Raw genomic sequence first — 14,575 nt, 5'->3', positions numbered from 1 at the left:
CATTGCCTATCCCTTATCACTCTTCTGTTTTAGAATCCATTCTATGACAGAAGGTAAGAATTTTAAACAAACAAAAACACACATATACAATTAATTCCAAGATGGAAAAGGTAAGCATTAAAAAAAATTTTTTTAAAGCACTATGAGAGGCAGCACAGGGTTGCAGACAGAAAGTGGCCCATAAAGCAAGAAAACCTGTATTCACTCTGCCTCTGATACATGATTGGTCACATGACCTTGGAAAAGGCATTTCCAACTCCCGGTGCTCCAGGAAAATCCCTAAGAATATAAATGTCAGACAAACTCCTGATTTGTATTTACAGATGGAATCAACTCAGCAGGAAGTTCCTTATACTAGTTAAATCCTTACTGAAAGCAGAAGGGTCAATCTTAATTTTGTTAATGAAAATTTGCTTTGGAAGTTTCCAGGTAAAAGAGTAGAATGAAGAGAGTAAATGTGGCTTCCCTTTAACCACATTATCTGGTATTGCTAAAGGTTTCTGAAAATTGTTCCTGGACAAGAGTCTTCCATGAAAAGCAACTCTAAAAACTCAAGTCTAATCTAGTACCTCATAGGCCGATAAAATAATACACAAGAATAGGAAGTCTGGCCTAGGTTGGCAGTTTTTCCTCTTGCCCTGGATAATCAAGAATTGAAAAGTCTACATTCCTCAATGTGTGGCAGTGGCCATGGCAACTAGTGGGACCATTTTCCCCTCTTCTTTGGTTGGTCCTACAAAGAGAGGAAGGAAAAATGAGGGGAGTAACACCACACTATCTGCCCCAAGCTCTGGGAAATAACTTCAGTGGGCAGTTTTGTAAAGCAGGCTTTCACTAAATCTGTCAGCTAGTTCTGCTACCCACTTACCCCCCTCCAATCATGATCTTTGAAATCCATCAATAAAAAGAATTCTTGTTCTCAAATTACTGATTTCTTAATGAGGTAAGCAAATTCGAAAGGGCAACTTAATTTTTCCTCTAACACTAGGTCATCAGCTCTGGGCCATGCACCAAAATGTTCAAATCTCTGCCCCCTTGCCATAACAAAGGGGAACAAAATAGCCTGCAACCTTGGAGGCTAGTACTCTGGACTGAGGCTCATTCCCAATCACATGATAGCTGATGGAGCAAAATGGAACAACACAGATATCTACCTCTTCATCTTTCTCTCTTCTATTTAATAGACTTTCACTTCCCAAAGAGTGTGCTAAAGCATGAGGCTACCTGCCATCCATCTATATATAATTTTTTAAAATGGTCTCTAGAAAAAGGCAGGGCCAATAAGGGAGAGAAACCCAATAAAATGCCATGCCCACCCATATGATTAACACTGGCTGAAGCTACTTAACTGAAAGGGCTAAGATAAAACCCCATCATCTTCACTGGATTTTTCCCACAAAGGCAAGCTCCAGGAAATACATTTCCGCCCAGGGTCTCATTACCAACTCCTCTTCCCCTTTCTTTGCCATCTTCATGGGAAGGACAGAAATGACATTCAACAAAGAGAATAGTCTCAATTCTGAGTAGAAATAGGAGGGAAAGTTTACTCCAAGGCATTCAAAAGTACCTCCACACTCCAAGAGTTTAACTACAAAGAGCTAAATGGCAGCAAATGTTTATTCATTTTGTTGCTGGGATTTAAATGTAACTGAATAAGAAAAGCCCAAGACTTTTCAATATAGGACCAGGTCTCAAGAACATGAAAAACTAACTGAATCTGAGTTAGGGCTTCAGAAGCCATCTAGATCAGATTGTGCCTAAGAATTCTCTGCCCAGCTTTCCCAACTGGTCATTTATCCTGTCTCTTCAGGATGCCCTTCCATAGCGAAAATACACTTTTCATAGATCTCTGATTAAGAAAGTTTTCTACAGGTCTAGTCAAAATCTGCTTCTCGGCAGTGTCCATTTGCTGCCCTTTGGAACCAAACAATCAGTGAATACTACTTCCATGCGGTGATCCTTCAAAAAGCTAAAACTGAAGAGAAATGGCACCAGTTCCCCAGATAACCTTCCACTCCTAAGTGACAAATTCAACACCAGGACCAATTTAGAAAGAAGGAGGATATGCTTCACTGGCAAATGAATCAAGATCAAGGTTGGTCCTAGCTGATCTTCAGAAGATCCCTAGGAAACCAGTTTAGAATCCTTCCTCCTCATAGGCCTGTTTAAGGATGGCTTCAAGAATTTGAATTGAAGAGGTTAACCTAATCAAATCAGAACCCTGAGGAAACAATCTTATAGACTGAGAAATATAACCCTAACCTGGAGCTCCTCAGGAATCAAGACATAAATCAGTTTTCAAAGATACAAAAGAAAGAGAACCTTAATCTTATGAACTAACTCCTTCTTCAGTGTCAAATAATTCTAATATGTAATTTAGCCTAAAATCTGCTACTACCATGGTTTCCCCCTACCCCTAAATAAAATGTTGATAGCTTCATTTCCACTTTCCCTCTATCCTCTGATCCATTTCTTGTTACAATGAAGGAAAAAAGCAGTTCAGGAAAATTAATCAGCACACCATCTGGTAGAATATGCAATGTGCCACAACTATAGGCCAGGGAAACTCATTTTCTCATCTCTTATTGAAATCATCTCATCCTAGACATCTAAGTTTTGTTTTTCTTCATCCATAATATTTGTTTTTTTAACTCTTACTTTCTGTCATAGTAACAACTCTAAGACAAAAGGGCAAGGGCCAGGTAAACAAAAATAAGTAATTTGCCCAGGATCACACAGGTAGGAAGTTTTCTATACAGATTTGACTCCAAGCCTATCTATCCATTGTGCCACCTAGCTATCCCTCATAGATGATTTTTAGATAAAAGTCCTTTTCCCTATCCCAGCTTCCGGCAGTAAAATGAAAGGAATACTAATGGCAAGGCTACCTCAAAGGGATAGGTGTTTATTTAGTAAACTAATTAATCAAAAGCCCATCTGTATACTAAATGATCAACAGCCCTCCTAATCTTATTGATAAGAGCAGAGAAGTCTACTGAGTGTAATGCTTGGTTAAGTGGGAAAAGCACTGAATCTGGAGTCAGTGGACTTAAGTTCCAGTCATGATTTTACTACTTTTTCTCTGTAACATTTTAGGCAAACCACGTAACTAGAGTTTCAGTTTGCTCAGCTATGAAATAAAGTGACTATCTCTATGATCTCTTCTAGTTCTGAAGTCTATTAATATTTTATGATCCTAAAGGACACTGGATTTCCAAGGATAGCAATTTCACAATGCAGAGATAGTCAGTCTACATTTATATAGATCATATATGCTAAAACAAAAGAGTGAATACTCTTCAGTAGAGTTGAGAAAGCTGTCTTTCCTAGCTGTCTTAAAACGATCCACTAGAAAGTATAATAATTCCATACCTAACTGGCATCAATGGTCAAAACATTTTAATCAGTTAGTATGTGTGTTTACTAACAACCATGGGTATGTGGTGGCACCAAAGGTTCTTGGCATACTGAATGATACACTTAGAAAGATTGAGGGTGCACATGAGCAGAGTGACTATGCACTGGGAAGTGAGGGTGGAGTAGGCTTACAAATCAGTCACTGGGCCCCAAATTTATAAACCAATGAGTAATCTTCATCCCTCTCTTTTCCTCCCAGCAACCTCTTTTCCTGATCCCAATTTATTCTCTCACCCTCCCACCTCTATGATCAACCCTACCAAAGAAGGGATGAAATAGCAAGACTGGAGGGCTCTCCAGCCATGAAAGCAAAACATTTCTCTACAGACTGGGGAAGCCAAGGTAAGGCCACAATCAATTCAATTTCAAAAACATTTACTAAGCATCTACTATGTGTAAGGTAGAGAATAAGAGCTCCAAATCCCAGGCCCAATATCAGACTATGTAACTTTAAGAGTAGCTGAGGAGTAGGGGGAGATTCCCTTATATTTCACTACAACCAGAATTAAAAAGTTTATCACCAAAACAAAACAAACAAACAAACAAAACGCCATCACTGCCACAAAGTCAACAACTGTTTTGGAGGCTTTGCCTAGAGGATTAATAGTCATAAATCTAGCCCAGACCATTAGTTTTAAGAAGGCCACTCTTTGTCTCTTGAGTGTTAAAGCCAGAGGAATAAATGTAAGGGAGCAGCTGTCACTGAAGACACCTGACATCTAAAGTATGTACCATTTGTCTACTACAGGCACACTCGTAACAACATAGCTAAAAAGGACACATAAGAACCTTATATTTGGCTTTCATCCTAAAAATATAGAAGACAGTTGTAATTCTTATCAGACCACTGGAGCAGGACCTAAAAGATGGAGAGAATCTCAATCTCCATCCTTCCAGCCAGATAAATTGAAGTCAAAACTCATCTGTAGGCACTAAGCAAACTAACAGCCCTCTGGAAGAGGTTCTCTGGGGAGAAACTGCTGCAATGATCAAGGAAAATGTCCTGAGATCAGATCAACAGATGCTTCTCCCATTCCACAAGGTATACTGTGAGCCAGAATGGTGCTGACCAACAAAAGGCCCAGCACTCAATAACTTCCCAATTGTTGCACATGCTCATGTTGGAAGAGCTAACTGCTCTTCAGAAAGTAGGAATCACCTCCTGTCCTCTTTCCAAATATTTTCATCAAAAAGACCTCCTAAGGGGGCAGCTAGGTAAGGAAAGGTATGGGTTTAAAAAAAAAAAAAAAAGACCGCCTAAGTTTCTCACAGCACCTCTATTCTTCCTGAATCTACCCAACACCCTATTCTACCTTGTAGATTAAAAGAGTCTGCTCCTTTAAAAAATATAGCCCTTTTAGTCTTTTTTTACTTCAAGGTCAAGGGCATCTGAATTAGAAACAATTACCTGTTGCTCAAATCTCTTCTTTCCAAAAGCTCATTCTAATTCCTCTTTGTCCACCACATCCTCTGCTCAGGCCCACAACCAAGAACTCTTTCCCTCAGAAAAACTGAGCTTTCAGGAGGAGCTGGTTGTCTATTGTTAGCAATTTCTGTCTTTAGCTCATCCTTTACACACTTAGGAAGTTACTGTCTTAAGAGACAAAAGAGCAAAGCCCTTACAAAGGAAACTGGCAATGGATAAAGACACCCTCTTTCTATAGACAATTCATGTTGGAATAACTTTGGGAATAATTAACAAAACCGCATCCTACTCACATCTTCTTTGGGGACAGAGGGTGAAGTCACTTACTTTAGCAGGGAAAAGTGCATGATTTGGAGCCAGAAGAGTTAGGTATTTAACTCTCAGATCTGTTCCTTATATAGGTCACCTTAGGAAAGTCAAGTCACTTCCCAAATGTCTCAGTTTCCTAATTCGTAAAAATAAGAGAATTGGACTAAATCAGGAGTTTTTACTTAACCTTTTGAGAGGGTGGAAAAGGGCCAAGGGCTTCTTTGACAGCTGATAAAGCCTCCTGACCACTTCTCAAAATGATATATTTTAAAATTTCTAATGGAAGGAAATGCTCAATTTCAGACAGGTTAATAAAAATAAGGATGTATTCCCCCCCCACCCCCCATCAAGATCACAGCTGTCCTGAAATCTATCCACAGACTTCTTTGGGGAAAATAAACCCTAGATCAAATGATCTTTAAAGGTCCCTTTAAGTTTCAATCTATGATCTTAAAATTCTTTACAAAACTATAACCCTGAGGCCTGGTTAGCTTAGTAAGTTAAAAGTGTATCTTCCTGCAGTATAACTACTGCTGTAGCCCTTTGCAATGGGCTTCTTATCCCTTTTGAATCTGGCAACAATCCCATTGTTGGAAGGGAATTTCTCTCTCCATCATGTAGCTTTGCTTAATGTCACCCCTCAGTGACCTGGAGGTCAAAGACCACAGAGAGGTGCAAGTATAGACAAGCCCTCAGGTAAAGGAAGTTAGAGAACCAAAGAACCAAAGAGACAGGAAGTTGCCTACAGGCACTTCCCCCACCCCCCTTGGGCAGCCCAGGTAAATTAAGAAACTATGGTTGGTTCCTGAGATGTGACCTGTGAGAGCTAGTGGGTGGAGAAAACAGCTAATAAGTGGAAGACCAGGAGGTCTTGGGAGATCTTCTGGCAGGAGTGAGGACTCTTTTCAGTGATGAGCTTCAATCCATCACAGTGGCCAATAGAGTAGGTAAGCTAAGTAACTCTCTACCTCTTTCCTACCTTTCCCTCTCTCTACTATTACTACTTTGATTTAATAAACTTATTAAAGCTACTAGCAGCCTCATCATTTAATTTTAATTATTACACCATGAGGCAGAAAATCCTACCAATATATAATGGTTAACATTCTACTGACAAGACCACAAGCTCAGAAAACAAACAAACAAACAAACAAACAAACAAACAAAAACTGGCTTGCCAGTGGCTGCACACTGATGTCAAAAGTGTGACAAAAAATAGAGGTCTTCCTAACTACAAGCACCACATTCCATCCCCTATACCAGCTTGGGGAACCTTTAAAGAGTTTGACTGCTCAGAGGGCAAATTCAAGCTATCTGTGATCTTCCTCATTACTAGAAAGAGATGAGGGAGAAAGGGCATGCTTTGGGTGGCTGGACAGAGGGGTGGGACATGCCAAAAATATCCTCATGTTCTGGGAAGAAGGAGAATGGAGCAGCTCCCCCAGTGCCAGCTCTAAACCATGTCTTCACTGAGGCCCTACACCAACATATTGCTTTACAGACCTAAAAATGTTATATAAATTTTAGCAATGATGGCTGTTCTTTTTTTTTTTAATAAGGATCTTATGTGCCATGGCAACCAGAAAACCTTAACCTGACTTGACAAAAGTGATCATTTACTTTAGGGACAATGTAAGGAAATAACTTTTTCTGGGTACAGATAAGTATAAGCAGCAACTAAAAACACCCAAAGGGCCTGAATTCATGAAATTCAAGCTTCAGTGACACAGAACTCAGGACCAAAAGGCATCCCCACTACAACATACTCCCCAAGTGGTCATTAAGCCTCTACATAAAGGAACCCATCATTTCCCAAGACAGCTCTTCTGGACAGATGGAATTGTTAGAAAATTGTGAAAACAAAAGAAAAGAAAATTCTATGGTGTAATTTCACATCAAAGTAACGTGTCTCCCCATACATTCATTCTGAAAAGCCAAACCTGGAAAGCTTTATACAGTCTCCACAAATCAACATTTGCCTTGTACTAGGTGCCCTCTGCCGACCAAAAACAAAACATCATTGCTTCAGTTGTTCCCACTCTCTCCTTCTTCCACAATTAGGCAGGCAAAGTTTATTCTTCCATGCTTCTACTTAGAGCTAGGGAAAGTTTCTAACTATGTAATTGTTCTGAATTTATACATTTAAGAGAAGGTCCTTTCTCTGCCTTTTTCATCCCCTTCCATTTTTGTAATTGAACCAAATCTCTACTCTTCAAATAGAAAACTGTGAAAGATAACAGGAATCAGATCTCATTTGCATTTCAGTAAACAACAGGCTAGCTTTAGCAGAGAATAAAGACAATGTTTTTGTAATATAAGTGAAACTGTGCTGGCAATACAAATGGAGCTTAAAGAGATTTTGGCTATATTTCACCGGTCTAGGAAACGCCCTTTGTCAATGTAAGTTGACATCTCTGATCTTGGTGTTTCCTGGTGTACTCAAGAGCCTATGTGACCCAGCCCAGGGCATATAAAGCCCAGACAAAAACCCAGGTTTTTCTGTCCCCAAGGTTAGTTCTCATCACTGCATCACCGTTATATATTAATATTTGCTGATAAAGTATTCTGATGGGCAGCTAGATAGCTCAGTGGATAGACACCAGGCCTGTAATTTTGGAAGGACCTGAGTTCAAATATGGTCTCAGACACTTCCAATTTGAGTGACCCTGGGGAACACACTTAACACTGAATGCCTAACACTGAATACCTAGTCCTTGCTGCTCTTCTATCTTAGAATTGATACTAAGAGAAAAGATATAGGCTTTTTAAAAAGCAAGGGAAAAAAAGTTTCCTTAGGAGAAAACTGGTTGGGAATACTATTAATAAAAACTGAAAACTACCACAAGACAAAGAAAGAATTGTACAAAAATCCATAGCGCTGCCCTTCAAAATGCAGGATATAAAGTGAATTTTGCTTCCATATGGCAGCCCTCTGAAAGATGAAACAAAGGAAGTCTGGTGCTCTCATCTCCTATTCCTTGGAGGCAGATTTAAATCCAGGACTGGCTTGGAAGAGAAGACAAAATGAACCCCATTAAGAAAAGGATCAATATCAACCCAGTCCTAAGACTCCTGATGCTCATATAACTCATGAATCTCTTTAAGGGAAACTTCATAAACATTCACAGTTATTTAACCTGTATCCTAGATTTACTGATGAAGAAACTGAGGCTCCAAGAGGTTAAGGGATTTTGCCCAAGGTCACAAAAAAGATCATCCAGTATTTTACAATGATCTAGCTCCTATGACAAACATTTGGACAATAACTCATTACCTAAGTATATGGCTTTTGAGAAGATGAAGTCTGGAAAAGCTGTTAGAGATAACCACAAACAGCTATTAGAGATATAATTTTTTTTGGATATATAAATTTTTAGGGCATTCAAGCAATCAAATTGTCAAGATCCCTCAAAGGAAAGATTTTTTTCCCCCTTTGAATGGAAAAGATAATAGAGAATGGCTCTGCTTGTGAAGATGGGATTAACTCTCCCCTGCCCACTTTTAAATTTAACCACCAGAAGCATATACACCCCCACATTTCCTTATCCACAACCCACGAATGGGTGATAACTCAGAAACAACTGACTGTCCCCAGGCAGTCCTAAGAAAATTCTAAAACTGTGATTGGTCCATGTAAAGTGGAAGGAAGGTACAGGAAGTGATGCAAAGAAGGGTCTTTAAAAGGAGTTGCAACTTCCTATGACCAGCTCTTTCTCCTTCGAACTTGGCCTTGGAAGAGCTCCAGCGTGGGACCTCAGACTGCTCTTGGATCTTCCTTTAGGATGGATGAGTAAAAAAGCTGACTCCTTTCCTGGCTCCTGGAAGGACTAGTGTCCAGAGAGGCCCCCTCCCCCATCTTGGAGAAGGAGGCTGCATGGCAGGAGGCCTTGCTTAATTTAATCCTAGGCCCTCTGGCTGGGGCTTCTAGAGCCCTGCTGGAGTAAAGCCAAGGCCAGAGCAAATAGCCTAGCTCATTAAGGTAGATTTCTTACTCTGCCCTCTTTCTCATTTCTCTACTTTCACTCTTTCTCTCTATTTTATAAATAAACTATTATAAAAGTCATTTGACTTGAGATATATTAATTTTGGCAATCACATTCTCATATATTTAGTCCAATGTTAATTTTTAACCCTTACATACTAAATATAAGCTGTCAGGGAAGACACCACCCAAGTGTAAACCATCTGCCTTTCACATCTTTATGAAAATGGTCTCTCTCTCTCTCTCTCTCTCTCTCTCTCTCTCTCTTTCTCTCTTTCTCTCTCTCTTTCTCTCTCTAATACATATATATATACGCATATACATACATATGTATATATATGTACATAGACAGATAGATATAGATAGAAAGATATATAGATAGAAAGGATAAACTTGATTAAAAACTCCAAAAGAAAACAAATAGGCTGCTACATTAGATTTAATCACCAGAAGCATATACACCTCCTGTGTGTATGTATATATGTGTGTATGTTTTCATGAAGATGAGAAAGTCAGATGGTTGGCACCTGGCTGATGTCTTCAGTGGCAGCTTATATTTAGTATGTAAGGGTTAAAAATTAAGTTTGGACTAAATATATGAGAATGTGGTTGTCAAAATTAATATATCTCATTTCCTAGGCTATTTGACAAATTTCCAAAGAAAGATTTCCTATCACTTGCAAGGTTCTTGAAATGTGCCAGTTAAAAAATGACAATGTAATTAGCCTCAGCATGGTATAATGCTTCCTCAATGAAATGCGCCATAGTACAAGAGTAACTGGCCAAGTCATCTTGTACTAGAAAAACAAGATAAATGCCCAGAATAAGTAATATGACTAAAATGGCAATTTGTCAGTTTGATGTGTATTTCCCCCAAATCCCTATGTCCCTTAAGCACATACAAAGGGTACAATGCAATGTCTTAGAAAAGACATGCCCAGAGCAGTTAGTACAGTAGATGCAGTGCCAGGTCTGGAGATGGAAGGTCCTGGGTTCAAATCTGGACAGGGAGGGAGGACACATGCCAGTGAATTTAGCCCACTTCCTCACGGGTATATATATATATATATATATATATATATATATATAGGGAGGATAATTTTGCCTGATGTCTTGCTCAAACTATCTTGTCCCCAAAGAGATAGGCAAGACAGAGTGGAGGGGCAGGAAAGGAAGGCTATATTAGGCACAAAACTGGTAGAGATCTTTCAATCTCCCTCAGAGCAGTTACTAGGCCTGGGTAAAAAGAGGTGAATGAGTGTTTTCACAGCCCCTGCTAAATACCCACCAGTTCACAATGAGAGAAAAGTCACACATGCATGCATGCTCTGCTCATCTTTGGAGAGGCTGCTAGAGAAAGCTAATCAAGTAAACAGGACTTTACTTGTTTTTTTGTTGTTGTTTTTTTTGTTTTTAAATCTCCAAGTGACCTGAGTGTTTGAGGAGACTGGTTTAAAATGGTCAGAAAAGTCATTGAGAGGTCACAGAATCATAGGACATCAGACCTAAGATTAAGAATGGGACTTTAAGGATCATTTCAACACCTTCATTTGGCAGATACAGAAACTGAGAGCCCAGAAATAAGGGACTTGGTTCAAATGGCAGAGGCAGGATAAGCACTCAGGACTTTTTATTCTCCTGTATCCACACTGCTCTTTACTTTCCAGTCGAAAATGATAGTGAACAAACAAGTAGCAAACAACTGGAACAAAAGCATCCTTTAAAAATGAAAAAGTTCAAGAGTCAAAAGCCAGGGAGGGTGGAGTGGTAATCTGTGAATTACAATCTTGGTCACTAGTCCATCTAAAAAGGTAAAGATTCCATTTGGTAAGTAAGCATGGTCTCAGGCTATTTTTCTGCTTTTGGGGCCAAAGGACTTAAATATAAGAAAATAGAGATCATGGATGAATATTGGGAGGAAGAAGAAATTTCCACAATCTTACTCACATACATTATCTACAATGGTATCAACTTTTTTGACAGTTCTAGGCTTCCCTACAAATGTAGGTATTTTTCTGTCAGTGTGGTACCCACAGAGTATGCCTAGAAAGAGACAGATCTTTGTGTGTTTTGTGCAGTCTCATCACTGAATGTATTTTAATACTATGTGAAAAACAAGTTAAGAACTGGAAGAGAAAAGTCTGGTATAAACTGCCAAAGAAGGAAAAGGTCTCCAATGCAAGTCACAGATCTTAAAAGATAGAGAAGAGTGCCAGAGAACGTATCAACTAGCCAATACTGCTTCTGAACACTTCCTCCACCAGAGGGTGGAATAATAACACAACAGAAAGACTTCAGCCCCATTGTCCAAAAGGCCTGAAGGGGTGTCACAAAATATTTGAGCAAGTCTAGTAGAAACTAGAGTAAGAAATATATTTCAGAAGGCATTTTTCACAATATTTTTCACTTCTATGTGCTTCCTCCCCCCAACCACCCCCAAAAAGCACCAATGTAGGAAGGAGACAAATGTTCCCCAAATTTTAGGACAAAAAGAACTCTTGAAAAAAATTTTTATTCAATTTTATTTTTAGTTTCAGATTTTCTCCTTCCCTCTAACCGCTGAAAAGGAAAGAAAACGTAAACTCATTACAAAATTAGTCAAGGAAATGAGGAGGGAAGGTGGGGAGGGAAAAGGGAGGATTTTGGAAATCTGACCAACATAATAACCAAACACAATGCTTGAAAACTCATAATGAAACATATGGTCCACTTCCTAATAAAGAGGTAATGAACTCAGAGTGCACAATGAAACCATTTATTTTAAACGTGATCAATGAGAAATTTGGTTATAACTAAATACCTATTTGTAATGGGGGTTTTTTCCCCTCTTGATTTCTTAGTAGAGAAGGATGGAGGGAAATGGGAAGGAGAGAAGTCTGATCTATAAAAATAAAAAATAGTTTTCCCACCTAAACTTAAATAGCTGCATTGTGCCCCAAGTTACCTCTGAAACATCCATCTATGGACTTTCTCTCACCATAAAGCCAATCAGTTGTGAAAGCTTGCAAATGACACCACCACATTTCTGGCATCCAGTCATTTTTTTCACATCATAAGACCTCTAAGTAAGGTCTTTTATCAATAGTGTGGACTATTGCAATAGTCTCTTGATCAAGCTCCTTAAGTCTCTGTTTCCTAATCCATTCTCCATAATGCTGCCAAAAAGATTTACTTTAAGCATAGGTCTCCTAATGTCACTCCCCTGTAAAATAAAATCTAGTGGCTTCATGGATCAAATGCAAACCCACATTTGGGGCATTTAAGGCCTTTCACTGCCTGGTTTAAATTTACCTTTCCAGCCTTATTAAATATTATTACCTTTCATACATTCTACAATCCAGGTAAATTGCCCTTCTAGATGTATTTCACATGGTAGCCCATGTCATACCTACATCTCTATGCCTTTATATAGGCTGCCCTCTTTTTAGGAAATCTTTCAAAATTCAGATCAAATACCATTTGCAATCTAAATGAAAACTGTCCTGATCCCCATAGTTGCTGGTGCCCACCAAAAATCATCTTGTGTTTATTGTCTATATGCTTATAGCAGGGGTCGGCAACCCTTTTGGCCGTGAGAGCCATAAATGCCACATTTTTTAAAATGTAATTTCGTGAGAGCCTTACAGTGCTCACAGTGCTGCTCCTGTAACACTGCCTGAAAAAAAATTGACTTTATGGCTCCTGCAAAAAAGCCAGATATGGCTCCAGAGCCAAACGTTGCCGACCCCTGGCTTATAGTATAAACAGGTTTTTTCCCCTCTAATAAAATAGAAGCTCCTTGAAAGTCTGGATAGTTTTACTCCTGTCTTTCATCTCTTCCTCCTACTACAGCATATTGTAGGTACTTGGTAAATGCCTGCTGACTGACTGAAAAGGGGAGGAAGCAAGTTTCAGCTTCAGCATTCATTCTATTGCTACAGAGCTTATAAAAGAACTTATAAATGATGAGTGGAATAATTAAATGATAATAGTGGAATAATAGCCCTACCAAGAGTCTTGTTCAGGAGATATATTTCAGTAGGAACATCTTACATTAAAATGTCCTGCCACACTAATACCCTAAAAGAGGCAGAAGGGGGAAACAAAGGCAAATCTCAATTCTAGCATTTTCATAACTGAAAAACATTAGAACCTCCATTTCCAAATAGACAACCAATTAATTTCCAACTCTCCATGGGAAGAGAATTCTGTCATTTTCCCATTTTTGTATTCCCATTATCTAGCAAAGTGGCTTACACAAAGGAGTATTTAAATGTGTTCAGTTAAAGATGAATCATAATTTCACATAATAGAAATGCCGCCAATTTCAAACTAGCCTGGACCAATGTGTGGGCATGGTGCTTGGAATATCTCTGCTCTAGCCCACTTGAAGGCATGGGCTACCTCATGGCCAGAAGCAGGCTCAGACTGACACATTCCATTGCCAGAAGTCAGGTCATTGTACTCCACCCCACCCCCTTCACTATCCATAGGAAGCTGGCATCCTACATCACATTTCCATGCTTCCACGGTGCTAAATCCTCCAAGGAGAATCCTAGAATGCAATGGTCTCACTAGAAATAAAGACTAGAAGGCCAAGAAGATTTGTGTGAGAAACTAAGAGATGTTAATGATGTTCCCATCATTAAGACACTGGAAAAATCAAATAAGGAAATTATTTTATAAGAAAAGTTAAAAAACAGGGAAAATCTGTTCTATTTAATTTTCAGAACCATATTTCCTACGTCCAGCCATTTCTTACAGTTCCCCACTGATCAAAACTGGTTAAAAAAAAATTTAATTTGTAACTCAAAAACTGTCTTCCTGAAGAAATAAGCAATTTGTGTTGGGAAATGTCCTCTGCCCCAGTATCCACGGATCTCACGGAACACATACATTTAAACCAGTGGTTCCCAAACTTTTTTGGCCTACTGCCCCCTTTCCAGAAAAAATATTACTTAACCTCCTGGAAATTAAATTTTTTTTATTTTAATAGCAATTAATAGGAAAGATAAATGTACTTGTGGCCATCACCACCCCCCTGGATCACTGCAGCACCCACTTTGGGAATCACTGATTTAAACAGTCCTGTCCTGTCATTCCAGTTCCCCTTCCTGACCCAGGTTTCATTGTCATCATTGTTCCCCGCCACCCCCAAAACAGAGCAATTCTTACCTGGCTGTCCCTCGCTGGGAATCCATGATAACCTGGGGTCAGTGACTCGTTCTAAAAGAAAAGGATTTTTACAATGTTAAATGAGAGGAAACAAATGGATTAAATGTCTGAGACAATAACTGCCTTATTGCCCAAGAGAACCAATACAAATCCCCAACCCTGGGATCTAGGACATACCTTCCAAAATGTTGCTCCACTCTAAATATACGACACATCTCTCATAATGGATCTTCTACCTTGACCTAAAACTTCTCTTACTCAGTTTTCAGAATTCTCTCCTTCCTATC

At 39.1% G+C, this 14,575-nt stretch overlaps 1 protein-coding gene across 1 annotated transcript in view; it reads right to left on the bottom strand.

The window, feature by feature from the left end:
* Window positions 1–14,334, bottom strand: part of RBFOX2 (RNA binding fox-1 homolog 2) — a 217,899-nt gene extending 203,565 nt beyond the window's left edge. Inside the window, exon 1 of the mRNA XM_044679984.1 lies at window positions 14,289–14,334. The gene's annotated coding sequence lies outside the window, so the exon portion shown is untranslated. The remainder of the gene's footprint in view (window positions 1–14,288) is intronic.
* Between the last annotated feature and the right edge of the window lie 241 nt (window positions 14,335–14,575).

This window comes from Gracilinanus agilis, chromosome 5, assembly GCF_016433145.1.
Source record: "Gracilinanus agilis isolate LMUSP501 chromosome 5, AgileGrace, whole genome shotgun sequence".
NCBI classification, from domain to species: Eukaryota; Metazoa; Chordata; class Mammalia; order Didelphimorphia; family Didelphidae; genus Gracilinanus; species Gracilinanus agilis.
The sequence above is the reverse complement of the archived record's forward strand: the minus strand, read 5'-3'. Positions and strand labels throughout refer to the sequence as shown.